Genomic DNA, 13,078 nt, shown 5'->3' with positions numbered 1-13,078 from the left:
GACTGCAGCCCCATAGGGCTAAACTACATCTAATGGCAGTTAAAGAAATGCCATAGAACAGGAAAAAAAAAAAATTATAAAGATTGCTTTTTATTACTTACAACACATTCTCTTTTCCCCATAGGTAAACCATTATCTTTGGTGACAGTAAAGACTGACATTATATGAAACTTTCTGATTATATTCTTAGCCCAAGAATAAAATTTCTTTTAAGAGGAGGGTGAAAAATATAGGAAATTGATAAAACAAGCATTCAAGTTTTAATGAAGTTTAGCTGAGAACACTCAGATTAATTGTTTATTTTTTCATTAAATATCAGACAGCTTATGTCAAAACTCTTGGTTCAGTAAAATTTAGTTTACCATGAGGAGAAAATTCTATGGTGCACCATATTGCCATAAGCTAATGCTTTTAATACACTAAAGCCATGTTTATAGCAGAAAGCAGTTATTTTTACCTACTGAGGAAGTTTTAAATGGGCATCAGTGTTGGGTAATGTGACCTTTCTCAGAGTCAGAAAGCACAGTAAGCAGATACTTTGCATTCAAACAGCCCCAGACAAATCCAGTTACATTTCTCCAAGCTGTACACTTTGCTGTGGTTCAGAAGATGTCACTAATGTGGTAATTCTGCCAATCAAGCCTTCTTTTCACTTTCTGTCATTTTGGACCATTTACTTTGGTTTCTTATGTGCAGCACCAAAATGCTTTCAGCTAATTATTATATTATGTTGCTCCTTGACAAAGAAGGTGCTAGTGCAGTGCTGTTATGCAGTGGAAGACTGGTGCAACTGCAGACTACATATTTGATGATGGTCCACTCTTGCTGCAGAGAACACCTGTGAGTAAATCCATGTTGTTTACTGCTCATTTTTTAGTATTTGTTTTATACTAAGGTAGTTTACCTGATCCACTCAGCTGGGATAGTAACCCCTGAAGTTTGTTGGATTATTGCTCTGTTATCCAGGTCCAAAGACTAAGAGGCTAAATCTCACATTTTTGTGCTTATTTTCAAATCTTTACCTTCATGAGTGGGCTAGATTTCTTCAAATTTAATTTTAACGTAATTCAGGCTGTATTATTTAGGGATGTCTCATGAGATGAGATAATGGAAGATTCCTTCTAAGGAGGAAAGTCGTGGTGTTTTGCAATTGTTACTATATAATTTGACTGAATTAAAAAGTCTAATTCCAACAGAGAAGGGGATTGGCTCTGAGCTAACTATAACCATAGTTATAAAAATAAATCCCAATGAACCAAAGAGTTGAATGAGTAAGGGAAGAGGAAAAAGGAAAAGACTGTTCTGGTACTAGGAGATGATTATATACAAATGTCTAAGGTACTTCATCCTGATATCTGAATGCATTTCTGGTTGTGTTTTTGTTGTTGTTGTTGTTGTTTTGTTTTTTGTTTTTGTTTTCTGTTTTTAATCTGCTTTCTTCTCCTTCTGATAAAAAGTAGGAAGGAAAACAAATAAAGGGAATAGGAATGATCCAGGTTTTGAATTAGCATCCATATGTAGGAGCAATTAGATTTTTACTCTCCTCATTACAATCTCATTAGTTTTAAAAATTATACACTTACATGGGAATTAGTTACTTATCCTCTCCAGTTTGTGTTTCTGCAATGGTACAATTTCTTTTTATACAACTTCGTAAATAGGAAGAGCAAGAGCTCCTAACATATGGGCAGGAGACTCAAGTATAGGGGCAAACTATTAGGATAGCTCATACATCCAAAATAACAATGGTTAAGTTCAGCATTTTCTATCCTACAGGTTGTAAAAATATATGACTGGAATTAAAAGTTTAAGACTGGGAAGTAAGTTTGATTTACAAGAACATCTTACTGGAGATAGCACTTGCTTCTTCTGTGTCCCAAAACTATATATTTGCAATTTTTCTTAAAGGAAGTAACAAGTTTGGGCATCATCAAGTTTGCAACTGATACACCCAGATCTCCTCCTTCCAAACTTTTCAATTGAAAGTCTATGGGGTATGACTGCTTTGCCATGCTGCATATACCACTGTTTTTTTTTTCCCCATATCTTTTTGAGATGCTGAGCCAGTGACTGAACTGAATTCCATGTGAAATTTCCACCCATAAAGTCTTCTCTAACTTGACATAGCAGTGCTAGTATGTTCCCATAAGTTATGCCCCACTTCTATTTACTATTCAGATTCCAAAGTGGGGAATTAAATAATATTTAGCCGTGAAATACATGTTTCATATTAGCAGACTTGTTGATCACTCCTTAGGAATCCCTCCTAGCCTTTGGCTAGATCACTCACCTTTCCCACTAGGAATAGCCTCCTACGTTTATATTCTTTTATTTCTCCATTATTCAGCAGAATATGTTTGGAAGACTATAGTGCTAATACATATCTTATAAAAAGCATGCAATTTGAGACAGTCCCCACAGTACTTACCCTTTCTACACAGTTGGGGTTATACATTTTTGATGTGTTAATGAATATGGTGGTCCAGCTATCAGGTAGCAACTCTCAATTTGAAGCAGGAAAGCAGCTGCAAGATACACAGACAACACACTTATAGACCCAAGAAGCATGACTGAAAGTCAAACAACTGAGAAATAATTGAGTAGTTTGGTGCTACTAAGGTTTCAATATTTAATGCCCTGAAAGGCTTTTCTTAAAATCTTTTATAATTTTAAAGGTACTGTTGGAGTCCAAGAAAGTACATATAGATGTTGCTAAACAGCACACACATACAAAAAAAAAAAAAAAAGAGTACGTGTATACATTGTAAGGTAAAAACCAGAGAAAAGGGTATGTTGAATTAATGGAGCTTTTCCATAGAAATGATATCTAAAATTCTCAGCTTTTAAAAAAGTTACTGAAATTAAGCATAGGTGGACTGTCAACTTTCAGAAAAATATATTTGTTATATTTTTTCTTTTCTTAGGTTAGGCTGGAAAAGACCTCCAAGATCATAGAGTCCAACCATGAACATATACTGTGCCCTCATATCTCTTAACTAACACTTCCCACAGCAAGCTACTCCAGTGTTTGATTATCTGCTTTATGAAGAAATTCTTCCTGATGTCCATTTGAAACTTCCCCTGATGCAGCTTGGCACTTTTTTCTCAAATCCTATTATTTGACACCTCAGAAAAAACATACAGACACTCTCCTCAGTACAACCTCCTTTCAGGTACTTGTAGATAGCAGTGTGGTCTCCCATCAACCTCCTCCAGAGAAAACAAACCCAGTTCCTTCTGTCACTCCTTATCTTGTTTTCTAGTCTATTTACCAGCTTTGCTGCTCTTTTCTAAGCACACTCAAGCAACTCAATATCCTTCTTGTAGCAAGGGTTCGAAAACTGAACACCATATCCAAGGTGTGATTTCACCATTACTGCTGACAAGGGGAAATCACTTCCCTCATCCTGATGGTCAAACTATTTTGATGCTGGCCATGACACTGTTGGCATTTTTGGACACCTTGGCATGATGCTGGCTTGTGTTCAGCTGGCTTTTAACCAGCATCCTCAGGTCCTTTCATGCTGGGGAACTTTTCAGACACACTTCCCCAAGCCTGTATCTCTGTGTGATGTTTTTATGACCCAAATGCTTGATTCAACACTTAGCCTTGTTGAATGTCATCTGAATGAACTTCAAGGAGTAGCCCTTGAAAGCAGCCCTGCGGAGAAGGACCCAGGGGTCCTGATGGGTTAACATGAGCCAGCAGTGTGCTCTTGCAGTTCAGAAAGGAAATGGTATCCTGGGCTCCACCAGAAGAGGGGTGGCCAGCATGCACAGAGAGGTGATTGTCCCTCTCCACTCTGCTCTTGTGAGGCCCCATCTGGAGTACTGTGTCCAGGTATGGAGCCCCCAGTACAAGAAAGTGAGCTGTTGGAGAGGGTCCAGAGGAGAGAGCCACAAATATGATCAGGGAGTTGGAGCAGCTCCCCTACAAAGACAGGCTGAGGGAGCTGGGCTTGTTCAGCCTGGAGAAAGGAAGGCTATGACCTGATTGCAGCCTTTCAGTACCTGTAGGGAACCTATAAACAGTAGGGGAATCAACTCTTTGAAAGGGTGGATAACAGCAGAGAAGATTTAGTCTGGATGTCAGGGGGAAGTTCTTTACTATGGGAGAAGTAAGGAGCTGGAACAGGCTGCCCAGAGAGGCTATGGATGCCCCTTCCCTGGAAGTGTTCCAGGCCAGGTCAGATGGGGCCCTGGGCAACCTGGTTTAGTATTAAATGGGGAGGTTGGTGGCCCTGCCTGTGGCGGGAGACTCAAGAGCCTTCATGTCCCTTCCAACCTGGGCCATTCTATGATTCTGTGATCCAGCCTATCCAGATCCTTCCTGAAAGCCTTCCTAAACTCAAGCAGAGGGATAGATAATACCTGGCTTGGGATTATCTGCAAATTTACTGCGACTGCATTCAATCCCCTGATCCAGATAACTGATAAAGAAATTAAACAAAATTGGCCACAGTATTGAGCCCTGGGAATTTCTCCTGCTGGCTGGCTGCCAACTGGATTGAATTCCATCTGCTGTGACTCTTTGAGCCTGGCCATCCAGTCAGTTCTTCACCCACTGAATTGCATGCTTCTTCAAGCCATGAACAGTCAGTTCTTCCAGGAAAATAAGAAATAGTGCCAAGCCATTGATAATTGTCAACTGAATAATACTCCTAATGAACATAATGTAATTTTCAAGCTTTCAAAAATAAATAGATACATAAATAACAATAAAAAGTCAGACTTCACACTAACTTAGTTATGAAAAAGATCAGAAAAACTTTAATTTTTTCGTGAAAATAGTTAGCTTTAGCATACCCCAGATTTAAGTCTACTATGATTTTCATTACCTTTTAAAGAGAAATTCTCAGTGTTATTTGTCTTTGAAACAAATCAAGAAGGAGACCACATACACTGCTGCAAACTATCTCAAAATGCAGCTTCATAAGTTCTTATTTCAGTTGAGAGGGGATAAAGAGAATAATTTATTTTTGTAATGGCTCTATTAGGGCAGACCATGCCTTTGCCTAGAAATGCCCTGTTAGCAAAGCTGTCGCCAACAATGATCTCTGGGATGGTGAATGAATATAACACAGACTGTTACTGCATTCATTTTGGAATAGTCAATAACTTCCCCAATGCCCCCACTTTTTCAGAAAGCATCATAATTTCTTATGGTTTATTTTTTTGCTCAGCAATAATGCCCTCTCATGGACCACAGTTTGAACCAAAGTGAAAACTTACTTAAGTGTGGAATTATACACTAGAGAAAAATTTACAAGATCCATTGTAATTTCTCCTGCAAGCAGTCCACTGTCACTTTTCAAATGGCTGTGAGAAGCTGATACACTGGATTTCTTCTCCCACTACCCCTGGTCATATTCTGGAGTGATTTATGACTATTAAAGATGCTAATGGGGTAAGAGCAAGGAGATCCAGTTTCAGAAGTAAACCTTCCTGGGAACAAGAAGTGCTAAGAATAATGGACTGAACAGCTGCTATGTAAAGGTGGCAAGGCTTTAGTAAGGCCTTTGGTATTGTCTCCCATAGCATCTACATTGAAAAAATGTTGATGAATGGGTTACATAAGCAGACAGTGAGGAGAATGGAAAAGAGCCGAAAGGTTGGGCCCTGAGGGTAGCGATCTGGACATGAAGTCCAGTGGGGTTCAGTAGCTAGCAGTGTACTTTAGGCATCAGTACTGGGTCTAGTTGAATAAAACTGTCATTAATGACCTTGCTTAGGGAGCAGAGTGTATCATTAGCAAATTTTTAGATGACAAAAAACTGGGGGAAGAGGTTGTTGCACAGGAGAATTCTGTTGTCACCCCAGGGGACCTTGAAAGGCTGGAGAAGTGTGCTGCAAGGTTTTGTGCTTGGGGAGGGCCTACCTCAAACACTAGTAGGTGCTGAGAACTATCAAGATGGAAAGCAGCTTGGTGAACGAGAGCCCACATGTGGTTGATTGTCCTGAGCTGCACTAGGAGTATTGCCAGTAGGGTAATCCTTCCCTCCTCAGGACTAGTGAGACAACAAGTGGACATCATGGAGAGAGTACAACAAGGTGCCACAAAGACTGTTAAAGTAATGGAGTATATCAGCTATGAGAAAACACTGAGAGAGCTATAATTCTTCAGACTAGAGAAGTTTCATTGGAGGTTCAGTGAAGAAAGTTCTTATTCTCAAACTTACATTTTGGCTGTCATGGTTGTTCAATTAAAAGGCATACCTGAGTTGAAACAGCTTTTGAGAGAAATCTAATAATCCAGTAAGAGGAATTTAAACTGGTGGTTCAAAAAGGCTCTAGAACAAAATAATCTGTAACACAATGGAAAGCACAGCAATAACAGCAGAGCAGCAAAGTCCCAGACTGCAGCAAGTGAGGATTTGCTCAGACATAATGGCAGTAGATCCTGTCTCCACCCCTTCTAGTCACTCAGGTACATTGGATGCAACTGAGCTCCAGGGTTGTCTTGCCTTTCCATCAGGTGCTCAATATCACTGGTTCAAGCCCTGGCTTAGAATCTCCACTAGACCAGTATTACTAATCATGGTACCTGTTGAAATGATAAGGAGCCATTTTTCTGTGTGTACTCAGCTCTTCTTATTAAGTCTGAAAAATTAATATTTACCACATCCAATATAATCTGCTGTTGGAAACAACAAAATAAGAAAATTCAGGTTAAATACCTGTTCTTACAGTAATAAATCATGACAGCTGTAAAGCGTTAAATCAGCCTTTGTTTTAGAATTCTGTAAATTCCAGAAATAACATATAAAAAAGCCAACAACTTCTGAATAGTTTAGAAGATAATCTTTACATTTCTCTAAGTATTCTCTTTCTTTGCATTTCTCAGTGTTGTAGATATTATTACCCATTGCACCTAACTCACAGGCAGGAGTAAAATTCTCTTCCTTCCTATTTGTGCTTAGCTGTGCATTTTCCTGGCTGAACACTCCATCTACTTATTCTTGATATTAACATCACGCTTTGTACAGAATACAGAAAAGGAATAAATGCATGAGGGTAATTACTGACTCTTGATTAAGTGCTGACAAGAGTAGTCCTGGTTTGTACTTGCATTTGTCACTTTCAGGTGACATTGGGCACAAAAACTTCAAGTCTTTCTTTTAGTCATGAAAGGCAACATTTTTTTGTTGATCTGGCCTGAAGACAGTGTCAATTTTCATCAGTTAGTGCTGTGGCAGGCTGTGAGTAAGTGGGCATAAGATATTCTGTCACCAGACAAAGTGACATTAATATTGTGCCTCACCATGAGCTATCATGGCCACAAGCCATTAGTTCCAATTAAAATAATGATTTTCTCTTTCGGAATGCAGTGCCAGACTTTGTAACAGGTCAGTGATTAACGCATGTTCTTTTGTGCATTTAATGGTGAAACATAAACAGGGTAGGTTAATCATCCATCTTTAAAACTGACATCTTTAAGTAGGACAAGCACACAATGGATGTGAGCACTCACCTGACTACAGCAGCTGTTTGCTAAAAAACAAGTGTCTTTAGATGATCATTTATCATGAACTAAACACAGGTCTTAAAGATAGAAATGTTAGGACATGCCAGTTTCTAGTGTTGGTTACATATTTTTGAAGAACACTAAATACTCTTTTCTTCATATTCTTCTGAGTAGAAGTTCTCCAGCTCTTTTGTTGTTGTTGTTGTTTTGCTGTGTTTTATGTATGTGGGTTTTTTTTTGTATCTGTGTGCTGACTGTGTCGTGGTGTTGTTTTAGTTCAGATGTACACAAGACAATATCTTACAGAGCTCTAGCCAAAGAGAGCTGAACAGATTAACTAATGTTTACTGTCAGCTAAAAGTGTGTAGCTATGACTATTATTAATTTGAGAATCAAGCAAACAGTATATTTTTAAAAAGCAGTAGAAACCCACAGATGATTCATCATAACTTGAAGTCATATAGCTCACAATGACAGTTTCAAATAACGTTTTTTATCTATACCTCTGAAAATCATACCAAACAATTATAATGACTACTTTTTAAAGATATTATATTCTTCAACAATTTCAGTCACATATCTACAATATTAATTCTATTTATACCTACAGAAGGACTGCTATTACTTGTCAAAGGACACAGTGTCTAGTGGCCCAGAAGGCTGATCTAGCATTTACCTAATAGAATCATAGAATTATAGAATCACCAAGGTTGGAAAAGACCTCCAAGGTCATCTAGTCCAATCATCTACTTACTGCCAGTATTTCTCCAGTAAACCACGTCTCTTAATATGTCATCTAAGTGTTTATTTAATACCTCTAGGGATGGTGACTCAACCACTTCCCTGGGCAGCCCATTCCAAAGTCTGATCACTCTTTTGGAGAAGAAATTTTAATTTTTCTTAATATCCAACCTGAACCTTCTCTGCTGCAACTTGATAAATTCTGAGTGAGGAGAGGCTGACACTCACCTCACCACAGCCTCCTCTTGGGTAGTTGTAGAAAGTGATACTGTCTGCCTCAAGCCTCCTTTCTCCAGATTAAATCCCACTTCCCTCAGCTGGTCTTCACAAGCCTTGTGCTCCAGAGCCTTCACCAGCTTAGTTGACCTTCTCTGGGCAGTCTCCAGGGCCTCAACGTCTTTACTGTAGAGAAGACGCAAAACTGAACATACTACTTGAAGGGTGGCCTCAGTAGGTCAGAGTACATAGGAATGATGACCTCTCAGCTCCTGATGGCAACAGTATTTCTTCTAACAGCCAGGAAAGATGCCATTGATCTTCTTGACTACTTGGGCACACTGCTGGCTCATGTTTAGCCAAGTGTCAGCCAACACCCATAGGACCGGTCAACAAAACTTAGAAGCCAACAATTCAGCAGCCTTCATATTCAGGGTTCAACATCCCACTGCATTCCTACGGGAAATGAAACCCAGTATCAATGGATTTAAAAGATGCTGTTCCACTCTAAACATCACTATGTTCCTCACTGCTTCAAGATCAAACTTCTAAATCCGCAATGTAGTTTTTTTAAACAGCAGGAACAAAAGTATACCCAAATTCACCGTCATGTAAAAGAACTGACAACAGACACAAAACAAAGGATATCTGTAGATTAAAAAGTAAGAAATAATTATCAGGCACCACCCTTATTCAAACAGCAGATTTAGTTTTACCACATTTGGCAAGTGATATGTACTTCGTTTTTCATTCCAGAACCAGGCATTCCTCCCATGTTTCCCTTCCAATGTGGTTATTTTTAAGAATTATATGAAAAGGTGGAAGATATGGATTAATAGTGCCAGAGATTAAGTCCTTTCCCTTCTAGATAAAATTAAAAGTTTTTGATGTTTTCAGAAAAAGATTGTCAGAGAAGAGACTGTCTTTGTTTGTTCTGGAAGGACGAAACCTTGATCACAATTCAGTCATAAGGGTCAGTTCTTGGATAAGGGATTCTTCTCTGTAAAGAAGCCAAGAAAGGAATCCAACAGCCAGTAATTTTCTCCATCTACTAATTCTCTTGGAAGATGAAAAAAAGGAGGAGGCGCAGCTTTATTGTAATCCTCAAAACACACTACTGGTGAGGGACCAATTGCTGAAAACTATTCTAATGTAGATTCTCATTGCTTCTCTTACCTAAGTCACTATTATTTGTTATCAGAAAAGCTAGAGATGGCTGATCAGTACAACAGTTTGCAGAGGGGCAAATGAGTTTTGCTCGTCATGAGGAAAGATCTCATCTATTGAGACCATTACAGTAACATGGAATGTATTTGAAGTATATGTCAAATGTCAAGCTGGAGTTTTAATACCCTGGTGAGTTGCTTTGTGGAATACTAAAATACTTGCAGCCTCTAAAAAAAAAAAAAAAAAAAAAAAAAAAGAAAAAGAAAAGGAGAATAGAGACAAATACCAGTTATTTGCTGGACGTTTGCCATCACAAATGATAAAAACAAAGTCTCCTCTTCACATATATATCGCTACTCCCAGTATCTCCACCTCTTCCTGCATACTTAGACGTGTTTGAGAATCTGAGTGCAAACTTGTCACACCACAGTTACTAAACTGGAACTAAAGCATTAGCAATACAGCTGGAAAATAAAATTTTTACATATGCCATTGGAATTTCTTTTTTTAAACTTACATTCTTCGAAAGACAGTATTTGTTCCACTTAGGAACTATTCTGCTACCAAGAAAGGTAGCATTTTTATTCAACTCCAGCTACATTGTTTTCATCAGTTAAAGGTATTGTTGTCTCCCAGGTTTAACTACATATAAATCTTAAGAATGAAGAGTGTTTATCTTTTCAGAATTACTTCAAAGCAATTTCTCCTTTCCCTCTTCAAATTGGCAGAGAAAACCGGAGTTCAGTCCAAGCTTACAAACAGTAACTAATTATTCTGCTCTCAGTATTCTCTAGCTTTGTCCATTTTTCTCTGTCTTCCAGGACTGTCTCCCCTTCTCTCTTCTCATGATTCCTCCAACTGCTTTCTTTTCTCTCAAGACAGGTCAGTACACAGTCTCACACACTTTGACACCTGAAGGCACCATCAGGCTGCATTTCAATATATCTGCAAACCAGCTTGCTTTTCAATGCCCTTTCTTCTACAGCTCATAAATTAGTACTGTTCTGAAACTTGACAAAATAGAATTAGTACTGATGTCAACTGGTCTGCACCTCTGCACGATGTTCCTTCAGCAGAATATGCTGTGATGCAAATCCTCCTGTGACTGTGCATACGGGATGAAAAATTCTTAATCAAAGTGTTTATTATTCAGCTGTTCAAGTTTGGTGTGGTACTCTCACTAGCATTTCTCTCCTTGAATATTTTTGGTAGCATAATTACCTGTGGATGACAAGGGGGCAGGGAAGGGAACAGCAGGAGAGAGGCAGTTACTTATTATCCCAAATTGGAGCATAATCTGATTCTTCCAGAAGTCCTGATGACTCTCCAGAGTTCTCATGGTCCTCTCAGCTGCCAAATATCAAAAGGCTGAAGTGCTGGGAGTCTTCTGGGACTTAAGAAGCTATGTTTACAAAAAAAAAAAAAAAAAAAAAAAAAAGGAATAAAAGAAAAAAGGAAGGAAAAATGATTTAATGATTTTATGGTTTGGATAACTTAGAGGAGGATTGTAAGCAGGCAGAATCAAGTACAGCAAATGCTAAGGCCACTGCAGCTCTCAGACTGAGGCATTCACCATGGTCTTGCTTTTCAGTGGTCTTTGCTAAGGAAGTTCCTTCTTTTACTTCTCTGTCTTTACATTGCTTGCTTCTGCATATCCTGGGCAAATTAGCAACTGCTGAAACAATTGTCTGCTTAATAAAGAAGCAGTTTACACAAGTTACTCATCTTGTTGGAAAAGCTCTGACCAGTATCTGCTCCTTATTGTGAAACCACAATTGACTTCAGTGATATTAAATTTTAAATGTCTGTAGGACTCTATGATAAAAGTGACTTTTTTACTGAAAAGAAGTGAATGATCCCTTAAAACATTTACATTTTGTTTCATATATACCATTAAAAAAAAAAAAAAGAAATCAAATGAGAGAGAGAGAAAAAAAAAAGGCTTGTGAAAATTTCTGCTGATATTTGTAAAATGATTATGAAAGCTACTGGTGTCAAGATTTGCTACTGTGTATATGTTCATGTTGCATTAAATACTTAATAAACTTACTGTATTTAATGAATGACGACCTTCATAATCTCAGTTTGAGCATGTTTCTGTAAGACAATGAAGAGTGCTTTTGTTTAAGGCATGGCAACTGGTCATTTTCTCATGGTCAGTTTACAAAAAGGAAATTGCACATGAGTTCACAGTTTTTCACTGATAGGTAGGATATATTGTTTTCAGTGTACAGTAGATAAAAGAAAGTTGGGTTCTCCAGCTCCCTGACAGGGTCTCTGCAGCTGATGTTCAGCTTCAAAGTAATGCTACCTAAAGATTACTTGGGATCCACCTGCCTCCTCCACCTGTCCTGTTGTGTGCCAGCCTGTTCTGCTCTTCAGTCTTAGACCCAGTTACTATGGCGTTCAAAATTGTGCCAAAATGGGCATTTGGCCCTAAATCCAGAGCTTAAATGTTCTTCTTACATAGAACATACATAGATTCACAAAGATTACAAAGGTTCTGTGGGATGTTTCTTTTACTGGAGCATGTGTTTCCTTTAGCAGTGGAGGTGTTACTAGCTTTTGCCGAGCAAAGGCCAAGGTCAAGCCAGGACCAAGTAGTTTGATTTTCTACATAAATGAGCTTTCTCTCACATTTGAGCCCACTCTTTGCAATCTTGATACAGAGAAAGCAGGTTAGCAAATCCTGAGACAAAGAATCTCATAATGGCACATTTAAGCTGTTACCTGCTTATGGAAAACATTTTTCTTATGGAATTCAAGGAACACCATAAGTCTCTAATAAAAACACAGTTTAGAAACAACATGTATAATTGTTTTGTTACCTATTGCTACAACAATGTCCCTATTACAATTGTTAGTCTTTTCTGGGCCAAACTTTATTTGCACTGTGAAGGCTCATGGAGCGGTCCATCTGGCACCTGGCTGGGAAGAGAACCTTACGTGCCAAAATGCACCTCTGAGAGACAGCACAGAGGATGTGTAATGGAGCTCAAGCTAGAAATATCAAAACATTTTGCATATCTTTGTAATTTTTGCATCAATTGTGAAAAAAACCGGACTTTTCAGTCTTAAAATATTTTAAAATTATACCATATAATTATTTATGAGTTCTTTCTTAGTCTTTGTTCTCAAGCAAGAAATTTCACCTTCTAGGCACCTCAAACCTTTCCTTTAAAGCCAGTTGATTTCTGTATGAAAAGACCTTTTTAAGAAATATGTACTTAAATATTCAAAAGAGCAGCTGAAAACTCTGTCATGTTGTGGATGTCAGCATTTTTCACAGGTGTGTCACAGCACAGTGAACCATGCTGATATAAAGGAAAATATAAGCAATTTGAGGGATGTTATCTTGGCTTACAAGTGCAAATATTAGTGGTGATATCTCTCATGATTCTACCATCTTCTAATCTGAACAGCAGCTCCTTTGCACCTGCGAATGTGAGCCTTGGCTGGTCAGCTGGACTGAATTTAAATTTGGAGGAT

The sequence above is a fragment of the Coturnix japonica genome, chromosome 2 (genome assembly GCF_001577835.2).
Source record: "Coturnix japonica isolate 7356 chromosome 2, Coturnix japonica 2.1, whole genome shotgun sequence".
In the NCBI taxonomy this organism is placed as follows: Eukaryota; Metazoa; Chordata; class Aves; order Galliformes; family Phasianidae; genus Coturnix; species Coturnix japonica.
The sequence above is the reverse complement of the archived record's forward strand: the minus strand, read 5'-3'. Positions refer to the sequence as shown.